This window comes from Bufo gargarizans, chromosome 11 (assembly GCF_014858855.1).
Source record: "Bufo gargarizans isolate SCDJY-AF-19 chromosome 11, ASM1485885v1, whole genome shotgun sequence".
In the NCBI taxonomy this organism is placed as follows: domain Eukaryota; kingdom Metazoa; phylum Chordata; class Amphibia; order Anura; family Bufonidae; genus Bufo; species Bufo gargarizans.
In genome coordinates, this window is record NC_058090.1 from 49,337,861 (window position 1) to 49,353,787 (window position 15,927).

General features: G+C 44.8%; 1 protein-coding gene across 1 annotated transcript in view; it reads left to right on the top strand.

The window, feature by feature from the left end:
- The first annotated feature begins 15,591 nt into the window (after window positions 1-15,591).
- SLC25A21 (solute carrier family 25 member 21) overlaps window positions 15,592-15,927 on the top strand; it is a 321,849-nt gene continuing 321,513 nt past the window's right edge. The window contains exon 1 of the mRNA XM_044272495.1: window positions 15,592-15,602. The gene's annotated coding sequence lies outside the window, so the exon portion shown is untranslated. The remainder of the gene's footprint in view (window positions 15,603-15,927) is intronic.

Sequence of the window (15,927 nt, forward strand, 5' to 3'; positions counted from 1 at the left end):
ATGGCATACGTTATCCTCCCTTATAGCATAGCACGTGGCATACGTTATCCTCCCTTATAGCATAGCACGTGGCATACGTTATCCTCCCTTATAGCATAGCACATGGCATACGTTATCCTCCCTTATAGCATAGCACGTGACATACGTGATCCTCCCTTATAGCATAGCACATGGCATACGTTATCCTCCCTTATAGCATAGCACATGGCATACGTTATCCTCCCTTATAGCATAGCACATGGCATACGTTATCCTCCCTTATAGCATAGCACGTGGCATACGTTATCCTCCCTTATAGCATAGCACGTGGCATACGTTATCCTCCCTTATAGCATAGCACGTGGCATACGTTATCCTCCCTTATAGCATAGTACGTGGCATAAGTTATCCTCTCATAGCATAGCACATGGCATACGTTATCCTCCCTTATAGCATAGCACATGGCATACGTTATCCTCTCTTATAGCATAGCACGTGGCATACGTTATCCTCCCTTATAGCATAGCACATGGCATACGTTATCCTCCCTTATAGCATAGCACGTGGCATACGTTATCCTCCCTTATAGCATAGCACATGGCATACGTTATCCTCTCTTATAGCATAGCACATGGCATACGTTATACTCGCTTATAGCATAGCACATGGCATACGTTATCCTCTGTATGTTGTTTTTTTTTTGTTAAAAGTTTGCTTTTTGTATTTTTTTTACAAGTTTCTGAAGTAAAGAGTCGCTGGAGGAGCTGCCGGGACCAATTCCGGAAGGAGATTCTCCAAGGATGCAGTGGCTCCGGCACTTTGAGGAAAAGGCCATATCGTTATAAGGAACAACTGATGTTCCTGCAGCCGTTATTAGAGCAGCTTCCGTAAGTAAATTATAACCAATGATCACAACATGTATATCAATACACACTGTATGTGTACTATGTGGGTAATGTAATTTCTACCAATGTGTAAATTAGAAATGTCATAGTTGCCGAGCAAGCAATCCGATTCCTCCTTGTATTTGCATAAGTAGTTGAAAAATATTGCAAGTGGAATCGGATTTTTTGCTGAGGCCAGCTAGGGCACTTCTAATTTCCATAATGTAGCTGCATGACCACATATGTAATATGTTGGTTACTTAAACATGACCCGTCACCACTCCTGACCTGGTGTTTAAAATAGCTTTATGTATTCCCCATGTAATAAAAATTCTGGAGCATATATTCGTATAACTCTTTATGTAGTGGCGTTCCTTTATTATTCCTGCTAGAAGTTATAATTAAATGGGTTCTGCAGTTATTTTAAACTGATGATCTATCCTTTGGATAGATCCTCAGCATCTGATCGGCGGGGGTCCCAGGTGTCGGACCCCCAGCGATCAGATGCTGATGATCTATCCAAAGGATGGATCGTCAGTTTAAAATAACTGCAGAACCCCTTTAAATTGCTATTACACTTCAATAATTAAAGGGTACAGAGGGGTGTTACCAAGTAGTGTTGGTGTATCTGCACACACTCATTCTATCCAATCAGTGCTGCCATGTTTAGGTGTGCAGGTACACCCCCCCCCCCCCAACTTGTTTCTACCCCTCTGTACCCTTTAAAAATGAATGCTAATAGCAATTCATTCTTAACTTCTATGTTTCACATAATAAAGTAATGGCACAACATTGAGCAATTCACAATCGAAGTTCCAGATATGTTATTAAAGGGTAATACATGAAGTAATGAAAGAACACATCTTCTGAGTGGTGATCGGTCTTATTTAAACTAGTATTATTTTGGAAAAGTATGTTGCTGATGCTAGTAATATTAGAATATTTATTTGGGTACATATTGGTATGTTCATATATTAATTGACATATTATGTTTTTTTATTTTTTAGAACGGATGCCAACCTTGAGGAGGAGGCTGAAGACAGTGGTGCTGAAGACTCCATGGCATGCAATGAGGAGCCTCTGCATGTGAAGGTCCTGAATACAGTGGTGAAGGGCCCACTGCCTCTCAGACCCCAGCCTCCGTTGTGCCTCCCCCCAAGTTTGCCATTACGCGGATGCCGCAGAACACTGCGTCCTGCTGAGGCAGTTTAACATCCCCAGGAAGATCAATTTGATCTTTATGCTAGAAGCCTAGCCCCTTTCTTGTGAAGTCTGCCTCCAGAACTAAAGAACCCAGCTCTCGGGATTGTTCTGGAGGCAGCCACGCCACCGAATGACCCTTCGGAAATTTTTGCAGTGCTAGAAAGCTGTCTGGCTCCCACCACATTTAGGGTCCACAGGTGCCCCAACAATTAGAACAAAGTAGACACATTCATGGGCCCCTACCCCGCTCATATAAGCAGCCTGGCCCATCATCCTCACAAGCTGTCCCCTCTCAGCTATCTGCACTGCCTGCCCAAACGACCTACCTTGGGCACCAGTTTCTGCCTTACATACACGTAACTATATAAAAATGAGTTATAAATCATTTACACACATAAATATTAATTTATGCAAACCTAAAATAAATATAATTTCTTGTACATTTTAGATTTGATAAAACATATCTTCATATACAAATTCTACACTATTTTAGGTCCATATGCACACGATAGTATAGACCAGGGATGGCGAACCTATGGCACGGGTGCCAGAGGCGCCACTCATAGCCCTCTCTGTGGTCACCCGCACCCTGGCAAAAGTCTATGGTGTACCAATATGCCAGTCATCAGCGCAGGGAGCACTACGAACAGCACCGGCAGCGTCCTGAATGTAGGCAGGCTATTGTAGATAAAAGATAAAGTACATGGAAGATATTCTATATCGGACTGTAGTATTAAAGGGAACCTGTCATACCTGCAAAACGCATATTAAACCGACCACAGTACCTTACAGTATCCCCCAGTGTGTTGCTAATAATGTTTTTCTTTCCTCTTTGTGTGTCTTCAACACTGTTTTAATGTCGGTTGGCGCTGTCTCCGAGTCAGGCTTGAAGTCAAGGGGGCAGCGGCCTCCTTGCTTCAAGTAAAGCTTAGTCCGCCCCTTACCCCTCCTCTCTACAATTAGATGGACATGCTGCCGTGACCGCGCTCTTCTAGCGCATGCGCGGTACGCTGCCTGTTACAGCGTGACGGCCGGGCGCGCGATCGGGCTGTCCGGCACATCCGTAGTCAGCATAATGCAGCAGGTGAGTGAGGATCGCGCTGTAACAGGCAGCGTACCGCGCATGGCCATGGCTGTGTGAATGCAACCTTAGCCCCTTTTTTCAACTCATTCAACTAAGTGGCGTGGCTTAGAAGAAAAGGGCCGCGGTCTCTGAAAAGGGGCATAGCTGAAGATGTAACAATGTACACCAAAAATGCGCTGCCCCCCCCCCCCCAAAAAAAGTAGACTAAGCCAACCAGCAGAAGGTCCAAGAGTGCACCAGGTTTAGCATCCAACTAAAAGCATACATGTCTAATATTATTGTAAGAATTTGCACTAAAAAGCCATAGACCTGACCTTTCGCATCGAATGTGCTGATGAACATCTCTGCTGAGGGGGTCTAAACGTGAGAAAATAGAATAAGGAAAAAAGTTTACCGATTACCAACTTTGCTCAACGTTTGCAAATTCCGCGCTTCAAAAACATTAAAAAAAGATTTTAAAAAAAGAACAAGTGATTGCCCTGCACTCAGAGAGCCCGAAATGAGAGATAAAAGCAAAATGTCACAAATGTAAGGAAAAGAAAACTACAAGTGCAGACAAGCCACCGAGTCCAGGCTTCCATGGGTTGAAATGCAACAGCAACACCTAGTGGTTACATTTGCGTGTTGCAGCCTGCATTTCTCTGAGGGAGTTAAACAGGTTTTCTGAGATTTTAATATTATGCTCTGGATAGGTCATCAGTATCTGATCGGTGGTGGTCCGACCCCCGTGACCCCACCGATCAGCTGTTTGAGAAGGCAGCGGCACTCGCAGTTGCACTGTGGCCTTCTCTTTGCTTGCCTACGACACGTTCGTCTGTCTCAGGGTCTAGGCGCAGCTCAGCTCCACTGAAGTGAGCTGCTATACAATGTAGAAGGAGCGCTGGTGCCTTCTCAAACAGCTGATCGGCGGGGTCCCGGGTGTCGGTCATCAGTATTAAAGTCTTGAAAAACAGTTTTCACCTTACTTGCATAGTACTGTGTGTATGCCCCTTTAAAGGGCTTCTATTAGATGTCTATAAAAGATCCAGCAACATGGAAAGGGCGTGCGGTGCCTAGCATCTAGCTGAAAAGGACAACTACCAGATGCAACTGATATACATGTGTCTACTTCCTATGATGCTGATGGAAAGTAACTTGCTATGCTCCTACTAAATGTCCTTTCCAGCTTGATGCCAGTCTAGGTCCCTCCAAACTGTGGAGTTGGCCACTGCATAGTGGGAGCACACGCTTCACCATAAATTAAATACATCCTCCGGCAGTCCGTCGGTCTGCCACCTACACCAGTGCACTGCTGGTGGGAATTACAGTCATCGTTTACTCCAGAAGACTGGCGTAAATGATCATATATTGTATGCGCTGCAGCTAATGGCCCAGACCCCACCACAACCCCTTTTCGTAAAGTAGCGATAGTGGTGTAAAAACGCCAATTTATTCACAATGGCATTTTTTGAAAGTTGCAAACACAGGGTTTGTGACTTTTTTTTTTAATGCCAGAATGGCGTAGAGGGTTAGATTAATCTTCCCCAAAGTAGCAAATATACACTCCTGGGGTTCCAGGGGTATAACTAGGGCCTCGTTCACATCTCAGGTTCGGCACGGAGCAGCCTGTTGGATCCTCTACTTCACCGCCAGATCGCATTGAATGCAATGAGGTGCAGAGGTGATCCAGCCTATTTCTGGCATAAATGCAAAGTTTCAGCCAGACAATAACCATTCCATGTAACGTTTTTTTTTTTTGTCCCGCTGACAGCCAACATTTGCGCCTAATCAGGCATTAGGATCTCCGAAACAGAGATGTGAACGTAGCCTAAGGAAAAAGCGTGTTGAAACCGCCACCAGAATCCTCACCTTCCTGAAGATGACTGCTGGACCCCCGCGGTATGAGTTTTCAGTGAACATCCGCGCAGATTTTTTCTGCTGCATCTGAATGGGGTTGGATTTAGTGCAGATACGATGTGGCTTTCAATGCGGCAAATTCGTGTGTTCCATGTAGGCAAAATTCACATTTCGAGGATTTGACAGTCATAAGATAGTCTGACCCCCGAACTATCTGGGACCCAGCACAGTACTTATGGGGCTAAAGGTTCACACGGTACACACTAGGCTCGCTATTGTTGCATAAAAGGATCTGATTCCTGAGAAGTGTTACTCAAACACCTATTCAATGCCAAGTTACAACAGCTTCTGGAATCAGTAACTCTTCAAATGGTCACATTACTAAAGCCTGCTGGAAGGTGGATTCTGGGGCCTGCACCTGAGTAAACAGTCTCAAGGATGTATCAATACACACGTGTCAATGCACAGGCGACTTGGAGGCTGACGAAGAAATACTGTGGTCATGTACCGCATTCCTGATAGAAATAAATCTTCTGTAAATGAAGGTAATCTTATGAAGAAGACAATATACTTTGCATGAGAAAGGAAGGCGTTCACACAGCCCAAGATGGAGAAGGAACGTAAAAACCTTATTTCTTAATCATAAAAAATATTAGAAATATGCAACAGCAGGTCTCAAAACAAGCATCTGTCTAAGGTCTCATGCACACGACAGTATTTTTTCCCGGTCCGCAAAACGGGGTTCCGTTGTTCCGTATCCGTTTTTTTCTTCCGTGTGTCTTCCGTGATTTTTGGAGGATCACCAGACATGAAGGAAAGTTAAAAAAAAAAGTCGTTTTGGTGTCCGCCTGGCCGTGCGGAGCCAAACGGATCCGTCCTGAATTACAATGCAAGTCAATGGGGACGGATCCGTTTGATGTTGGCACAATATGGTGCAATTGCAAACGGATCCGTCCCTTGTTAACTTTTAATGTAAAGTCTGGAGTCCCTATCGGAGTTTTCTCCAATCCGATGGTATATTTTAACTTGAAGCGTCCCGATCACTATGGGAACGCCTCTGTGTTAGAATATACTGTCGGATCTGAGTTTTCACAAAGTGAAAACTTAGCTCTGAAAAAGCTGTATGCAGACGGATCTGCGGATCCGTCTGTGCTAAAGTAGCCTACGGACACGGATCACGGACGGCAATCTTGTGTGCCTCTGTTTTTTCACGGACCCATTGACTTGAATGGGACAGGTCATATTTTCTTTTACGGACAAGACACACGGATCACGGACGCGGATGACAAACGGTGCATTTTCCGAGTTTTCAACTGACCCATTGAAAGTCAATGGGTCCGCAGAAAATCACGGAAAACGGAACAATGGACGCGGATGCACACAACGGTCGTGTGCATGAGGCCTAAGAGAACGCTCAGGCACAGAAGGACTGTTGTGGGCATGCTCTGTGAGGCACAAGGAAAAAGAAAAAAAAAACATGCTTTATTAAAAAATAATAATAATTGTACACATAATTGGTAATGACGCGTTTATAACGACCCAACCGATAAAAGCATCATTCCATAAAAGGAAATCAAAAATATTGTTTAAATTGCTGATTTTTTGCCTATTTTGCCTCCCCAAAAAAATAATTAAAAAAAGTGATCAAAATGTCTAACGTACCCCAAAATTGGTACGGATGAAAAGTTTAACTCAACACACAGGACATTGTTTACCGTCTTGCATAACGGGAACCAGACGGATCCGTTATGCTTCCCCATAGACGTCTATTAAGACGGATCAAAACGGAATGCCTTTTAAAGGCTTCCGTTTTGCATTCCGTCATAATACAAGTCTATGGGCAGCATAACGGATCCGTCCCTCGGTCTTATGGATTCTGTTATTTTCCGTTATAACCCTGTTATAACGGAATCCCTAACGCTAGTGTGAAACCACCCTAACTGGTATTTTACTCTTACTAGAGGACCATGTATGAGCTTGATTGCCTGCATAATACACTGCAATATTTTTGTATTGCAGTGTATTATGCCAGTCTGTGTAAGGCTAACAAGCATCCTATTAGGCCCTGCCAGGGCCCCCAGTTGCAATGACATCCCATTGGCCTGCCATGATTGGGTTATGACTAAGAACTGAGAGAAGTTCGAAACATGTTAACCTGCTACGGTGGTGGGTGGAGGTGTACACTGGACCCATTTATACCATGAAGTTTAATAAAGACAAAGCAACTGTGTGAATCATCGGGTGCTGGAACTCTCTTTGTTTTGTACTATGCCATGATTACATCATGGGTGGCAATGTGGTCACAAAGGGCGGTCCTTCTCTCTGTCATGGTGTTTAAACAGCTGGGATAGATTTGTCTAGAATCCCGAGTGTTGCAGCACGGTGTCGTCTGTATATTACAAGTACCACTGCACTGTGCCATCATTGCGCTGTACTGACACATGTGTATCGGCAGCTGTATCTTACAGGAGAGGGCTTTCTCTGTGAATGTCTGCAGCAAAATCAGCAGTTAACACAGGGATTTACACGTAGATGTCACTGAAGGTACTGCAGAGACTAAAACCTTCACTTCCGAAAGTGCAATTTATACAATTTACTGATATAATAACTTCTCCCGTCATTCCTCAGCAATTTTTTCTATATCCACACTTTAAGATATAGGACTGAAAGAACTCAATCATGACATCACCGCAGCTCATCTGACAGAGCCGACTTGTGACATCACCACAGCTCATCTGACAGAACCTACTTGTGACATCACAGCGGCTCACCTGAGAGAACCCACTTGTGACATCACAGCAGTACACCTGAGAGAACCCACTTGTGACATCACAGCAGAACACCTGGCCGAACCCACTTGTGACATCACAGCAGAACACCTGACAGAACCCACTTGTGACATCACAGCGGCTCACCTGAGAGAACCCACTTGTGACATCACAGCGGCTCACCTGACAGAACCCACTTCTGACATCACAGCAGCTCACCTGACAGAACCCACTTGTGACATCACTGCGGCTCACCTGAAAAAACCCACTTGTGACATCACAGCAGCTCACCTGGCAGAACCCACTTGTGACATCACAGCAGCTCACCTGACAGAACCCACTTGTGACATCACTGCAGCTCACCTGACAGAACCCACTTGTGACATCACTGCAGCTCACCTGACAGAACCCACTTGTGACATCACTGCAGCTCACCTGACAGAACCCACTTGTGACATCACTGCAGCTCACCTGACAGAACCCACTTGTGACATCACTGCAGCTCACCTGACAGAACCCACTTGTGACATCACTGCAGCTCACCTGACAGAACCCACTTGTGACATCACTGCAGCTCACCTGACAGAACCCACTTGTGACATCACTGCAGCTCACCTGGCAGAACCCACTTGTGACATCACAGCAGCTCACCTGGCAGAACCCACTTGTGACATCACAGCAGCTCACCTGACAGAACCCACTTGTGACATCACTGCAGCTCACCTGACAGAACCCACTTGTGACATCACTGCAGCTCACCTGACAGAACCCACTTGTGACATCACTGCAGCTCACCTGACAGAACCCACTTGTGACATCACTGCAGCTCACCTGACAGAACCCACTTGTGACATCACAGCAGCTCACCTGGCAGAACCCACTTGTGACATCACAGCAGCTCACCTGACAGAACCCACTTGTGACATCACTGCAGCTCACCTGACAGAACCCACTTGTGACATCACTGCAGCTCACCTGACAGAACCCACTTGTGACATCACAGCGGCTCACCTGGCAGAACCCACTTGTGACATCACAGCGGCTCACCTGACAGAACCCACTTGTGACATCACTGCAGCTCACCTGACAGAACCCACTTGTGACATCACTGCAGCTCACCTGACAGAACCCACTTGTGACATCACTGCAGCTCACCTGACAGAACCCACTTGTGACATCACTGCAGCTCACCTGACAGAACCCACTTGTGACATCACTGCAGCTCACCTGACAGAACCCACTTGTGACATCACTGCAGCTCACCTGACAGAACCCACTTGTGACATCACTGCAGCTCACCTGACAGAACCCACTTGTGACATGACAGCAGCTCACCTGACAGAACCCATTTGTGATGTAACAGCAGCAGTGTTAGCCAATAAGCCACTCTAGAACCCCGGGAATATTACAGGAATACTATAGCTAACCAAAAGCATCATAAGAATGAGGAATGTATAACATGTAAAAAGTTATAAAAGTGAGCATAATCAATTGTGGTAGAGGGGAACTTTGTCGTCTATGTTGTGGGCACAACGGGCACATTTACTAAAGTTTTTTGGGCCTGTTTTTAGCTTTTTAGCTTCAAAAATGCTTATTTGTTTTTAGTCACAATTACTACTGAAAATGCGTGTGTTTTGGAGGCATTTGCGCCTTGTTCATCTATTTAGATTCTTTTTTAGACTAATTCAGAAGTTTTCTAACTTCTGTGCCTTTTTTTCCGACCTATTTATGTAGGTGCAATCTATTTTGCACCTCATTTAGTCGAAAAAAAAATCTAATTTCTACTCCACTCCCGGAGTTCTGGCGTATTTTTCTACCTGTTTTTAGTGGTGAGGTGAACCACATTTTGCCTTAAAAATACCCTTTCATGGAGACGTGCGCCTACTTTCAGCTCACTTGCGACACATTTTCATGCACATACTAGTTAGATCAGTCTTAGTGAATATGAACCCGTCATACTGATAAACACCCACTAGAGGTCAGACTAATAACAATACGCCTAGTCTAATTGAGGAATGCTGTGAGACTTCTGATAAATAGTCGGCAAAAGAAAGACAGGCAAAGCTAATACGCCTGTCTAATTTTACACCTAAAAACAGGTGAGTCTGATATGTGCGCCAATGTACTTGGATCCCCCCACCCTTTAAAAGCCTGTGTTTGAGGGCTCATACACACAACCGTATGCATTTTCGGTGTGGGAAGTGCATGTACATGCGCCCTCAGTAAATCTGTATGTGCAGTTACTACTAAAACCCATATGTAGTGAGTATGTACGACTGATTATACAGCGTGTGTAAGTGTGTCTGTACATACTGTATACTTGTGTGCTATGTACTTTCTAAAGACACATGGGGGGAATCTATCATGAGGGGAATATCTGAGGTCAGTTTTGTTCAGTCTGTGTTGGCGTACTTAATGCCATATTTATCAAATTTCAGACGTTGTGTGATAAATTTGTCTTTATCCTTAAACCAAACGCTTTTGTCTAGTAAAACTCCTCCCGTTTTCCTACCCCACCCTCCTCCTGGAGTGAGATTGCGACTTTTAAAAAAAAGTGTCAATGATAAATCTGGAGTTGAAGGGGTTGTCTCACTTCAGCAAATGGCATGTATCATGTAGAGGAAGTTAATACAAGGCGCTTACTAATGTATTGTGATTGTCCATATTGCTTCCTTTGCTGGCTGTATTCATTTTTCCTTCGCATTGTACACTGCTCGTTTCCATGGTTACAACCACCATGCAATCCATCAGTGGTGGTCGCATTTGCACACTATAGGAAAAAGCTGGGAGCGCACATCGGCTGGTGCTTTTTCCTATAGCATGCAAGCACGACCACCACTGATGGATTGCATGGTGGTTGTAACCATGCAAACACGCAGTGTATAAAGTGATTGAAAAATGAATCCAGGCAGCAATATGGACAATCACAATACATTAGTAAGTGCCTTGTATTAGCTTCCTCTACATAATAAGGGTCCATTCACACGTCAGCATTTTTCTTTTCCAGATTTCTGTTCTGTTTTTGGTGGATCCGTGTTTCCCCAAAAACCTTCAGTTTTTACCAATTGTACATCCACATTCGTTCAGTTTTTCCGCAAAAAAAAGGAAGGAGGAATATATATTGCTAGGGTACAAATATTTTTTTTTCTATTTCCTGGAAACAGAGCCGCAATTGCGGATGACATATTGATGCATTCCGCATGTCATCCGCATTTTTGTGGACCCATTGACTACAATGGGACCACAGACCGCATTTTGCAGACAATAGTAGGACAAGCTCTATTTTTTTGCGAGGCTATTGAAATGAATGGGTCTGTATTCCGTTCTGCAAATTTGCGGAACGGATGCAGATTACAAAATACTGACGTGTAAATGGACCCTAAGAGCTCATGCACACGACCGTACGTATTTTGCAATCCACAAAAAATACGGATGACGTCCGTGTGCATTCCGCATTTTGCGGAATAGAACCGCTGGCTCTTCATAGAACAGTGCTATCCTTGTCCGTAATGCGGACAATAATAGGACATGTTATATTTTTTGCAGAACGGAAATACGGACATATGGAATGCACACGGAGTAACTTCAATTTTTTTTGTGGACCCATTGAAGTAAATGGTTCCGCATACTGTCCACACAAAAAAAGGAACGGACACGGAAAGAAAATACGTTCGTGTGCATGAGCCCTAAATGTTATTTGCTTAAGTGAGACGACAACCCCTTTAAGCTCATTAGCATAGCTAACAACGCCCACTTTCCTACCCATATTTCAAAACTGGGGGGAGGGGTGTAATAATTCAAAAAGCCGCAAAATTTCTTTTTTTGCACAAGTGCAGACCTTTCAAGTGTCCGTCTTTTCTCCATAAATGTCCCTCTTTGTGATCTGAGGTACAGATTTGCATTATTACATTTACAATATTGTCTGCTTCCTATCTGTATATTAGAGCCCGTCTTGTAGATTATTTCATTATTTAATGCAGTTGGGATTTTAGAAATTTCTCTATTCAGATATTTTGTGCCATTTCGTAAAAGAATGTGTATAGAGATGCAGGAAGAATTGAGCTTTCACACAATGAACCGTAAGTGTCCCTCTTAGACCGTCCAAAAAGTTGGGAAGTATGCAAGAAAGTGCAAAAAGTTGAGGAGACATGAGGTACAGAGAGGACGGACAGGACAGACTGTGGTAATGGAGTGGGGCTGTGGTAATGGAGACTGCATATAAGTGCTGCTGCCCATTATCCACATCCCCACCACCTCTCCGTACTTCATGTCTCGTCGTGAACTCCATTCCTACAGAGAATCATCTGAAGATCTTATCTGTATTCAGGATGATAATCCGTGACAAGCAGAGCAGAGAGGAGGATGAAGCAGCTCTTTACCTCAGCGTTGTGAAGTAACTTGTCCTCCTGTGTGATTAGGGCAGGTTCTGTGTGTACTAATAGTACAGTGGCCATTTTGTTTCTCCTAATCATTGCTCCCTAGACAAAACGAGCCATTATAGCTAATTAAAAGTATTTATTTATAAGGGGGCAGCCATCACTGTACATTATGTGATAGAGTCTGTGTATTTCTCATGCTGACTCTGAGGTAACTCAGCCCCACTCTGCAGTTATGGCGGCACAGGCTTCAGCTGCGGCCTAGTGGAGGACAGCACACCGTGAGGGGGGCAGCCATCACTGTACATTATGTGATAGAGTCTGTGTATTTCTTATGCTGACTCTGAGGTAACTCAGCCCAGCTCTGTAGTTATGGCGGCACAGGCTTCGGCTGCGGCCTAGTGGAGGACAGCAGGGGATCTCTGTAATGGCGCCACTCAGGTGACTGAAACTTTAGGAACATATAAAGCTCCAATACTTTGGCCAAAGGATAAATTTTTAGTTTCTGACTGGAGTGACCCTTTAACTGGGCCCGTGTCCTGCGCAGCTCATGTATGTGCACCCAGCCTCACCATGTAAATGCAGGAAAGCAGAGTCCTGTTCATCCATTATATCAATGCAAAAGCAGAAGGTCTTGAAGTGCTCAGCCCTACCTGGTTTAATGGTGATTAGCATTCAGTCCTCCTGCTGCGGAGCGTCCGCCAGTCTTCAGTCATCCTGTGAGGTAGTAAGATACAACACGGTATAGTCAGATCACACCTATCTGGCATACTCCAACGCGAGCGTCGCCCATGGCAACCAGACGGCGGCTGAGAATGAAATCAGGGATCTCAGTGGTTGCTATGGGCCCAGAGTCCCTTCCACTGTCTATATACTCCATGCATTTACCACAGCCGGAGCCTTATCCATCATGCACGCAGTTGAAGCATCTCTAGGTAAGATGAAGGCACACTGGGCCTCATTTATCAAAAGCAACCAATCAGCACTCACCTTTCATTTTTTTAGAACACTTTAAGAAATTAAAGGTGAGCTCTGATTGGTTGCTATGCGCAAGTAAGACTCACTGCGGCACATTTACTACAGTGTCCGCAGCTGTTTTAGGCGTACACATGTTGTTTTAGACTATTTTATTAACTTTTTTCATCTCATTTACTAATGAAACTGCACCTGTTTTGGAGGCTATTTTGATCTTTTTACACTAATTCAGACGTTTCTCATTTCTGCTCCAATCCAGGACTGGCGTACTTTTCTGCCTCAGTTTTGAGTGGCAAGTTGCTCCCCATTTTGCCCATACTCATGGAGACGTGCGCCTAATTTAAGCTCACTTGCGCCACATTTCCATGCGCACACTAACTAAGCGAGTTGTTAAATCGCATTCACTTTGCTGGTACTGTATTAGGCCTCATGCACACGCCTGTTGCCCGGCTGTGGCCGTATTGCGGCCCGCAATATGCGGGTACCGGCCATGTGCTCCCCGCATCACGGATGCGGGCCCATTCACTTGAATGGGTCCGCAATTCGAATCTGCGGTGCGGAACGTGGTGTTTCTGTCCATGCCTCCGCACCGCAAAAAAATTGAACATGTTCTATTTTTTTGCGGTGCGGACGGATCACTGACCCATTCAAGTTGAATAGGTCTCGATCCGTCCCGGCCGCCGCACGGACTTTGCCCGTGCATTGGGGACCGCAAATTTTGGTCTCCAACGCAAGGAACGGCTGCGTGCATGAGGCCTTAAGCTATGGTTTTTCAGCATGGAAATCTGAGCTGAAAAAAAACGCATGTAATTCGCACCGTGTGCAGGTGGCCTAAGGGTATGGGCGAACGCACATAAGATCCGTATGAATTTCTGCACGGATTTATGTGCGCTTCTGCAGCGTATCCACACCGAAATCCACAATTTCTAAGGGCCAGTTCACACTGCGTTTTTTTGGGTCGCTGATTTTGGAGAGTTTCTGCCTCAGAATCAGCTCTAAAAACACCTCAAAACAGCCTCCCATCCATTTCAATGGGAAGCAGAACTTGCTTTTTTTCCCACGTGTAAAAAAGAAGCAGCGCTGAATCTCCCACTGAAATGAATGGGAAGCAGAAAAAAAAATCAAAGGCTACTTTCACACGTAGGCCTCTTGCACACGAACGTTGTGTGGCCGTATTGTTCGTGTGCAAGAGGTCTTAAGTTGTTAATTCCGGTATTGAGATCCGGCAGAGGATATCAATACCGGAATTAAACGGATCAGTTTTGATTTTGCCCATCAGGATGTATCCTTTCCTTAGGATGCAGTTGTGTGAACTCAAAACGGAAAAAAAACGGATCCGTCACTACATACAGTGAAAGTCAATGGGTGACGGATCCATACAGTGAAAGTCAATGGGTGACGGATCCAGTTTTTTAGGCTCCTAAAAACGGATTCGTCACCATTGACTTACATTATTTTCAGTGCTGGATCCGTTTTTATGAACAGGCACAAAACTGAACGCTGCCGGAAAGGAAGACATCCTGAACTGATCTCTTTCCATTCAGAATGCTTGAGGACCAAACAGAAATGTGTCGGTATTGAGATCCTCTGCCGGATCTCAATGCAAGTGTGAAAGTAGCCTAAGTCCAAGCGTTTTTGTACATTTTCCGCATTTTTTGCCGCAGATCTGTGTAAAAAAACTCAAGCTGAAAATGCAGCTTTGTACTAAAGTGAACACCAATTGGTTAAAAAAACGCATAAAAAAATGCATCAAAAATGAGCCACAAACTGCATGAAAAAAAAAGCTTATTTCATACAAAAAAATGCTGTTTTTTTAAAGTGTGTTTTTATTAATCAGTCTTGTGAACTGGCCCTTACAGCGGTTTTTGGTGCAGTTTTGCAGCAGATCTCCCCCCACACACACCGCTCTCATACACTTTGCTGGATCTGGAAATAACGGCATGGAAATTTTCTGCACGGAAATCCGCAATGTGTGCATGCAGATTTTGTTGCAGAATTTTTCTGTACTGAAAATCAGTTTTATTCACCCGAATTGGACTTCCACGTGCTTTCCGCTCGTTCAAATGAATGGAAATGATTTTCAGTCGCAGAAAATTCTGCAACCAAACCTGCAGCATGTGAAAGCAGCCTCCCTCTGTGGACACACACAGTGTAAGCCTCACAGGACCAGAGCAGATTGTCCTCTCACAGCCCTGCTCCCCCAGCAGCAGCTCTCCAGATATTGTACTACAACTCCCATCATCCCGAAAGGAGTTTTAGCTGTACAGCATCCACAGGCTGGGGGGACACTGCTCTACACCAAGCCGGCGGCACTGATCTGTCCCACTATGGCGGTGTGGCCCCTGCTGCTTCCCCAGTGACTGCAGATCACACTCCTGGGGCCACCAGACACAAAGTACTCACAGCTGCATCCTAGAGGCTGAAGGACCTTTCATGACGTCATCACATGATGATTAGTCACGTGTCTGGGAGGAGTCAGACTCTGGACTGTGTTTGGGTACGTGCAGTGTCTACATGTGCTCCCGCAGCACAGTAGCGTTGTGTGTGTCTTATAGGCATGCAGCAGTGCTCGTTGCGTTTAATATTCATGCAGTAGAGCTGTGTATTTGTTTAGTTCATGCAGCAGCCATGGGTGTGTCTACTAAAATGTAGCAGTGGTTTATATGCATGCAGCAGTGCTGAATGTGTGTTTAATTTGCATGCGGCAGTGCTGAGTGTGTGTGTGTGTGTGTGTTTAATTTGCATGCAGCAGTGCTCAGTGTGTGTGTGTTTAATTTGCATGCAGCAGTGCTCAGTGTGTGTGCGTTTAATTTGCATGCAGC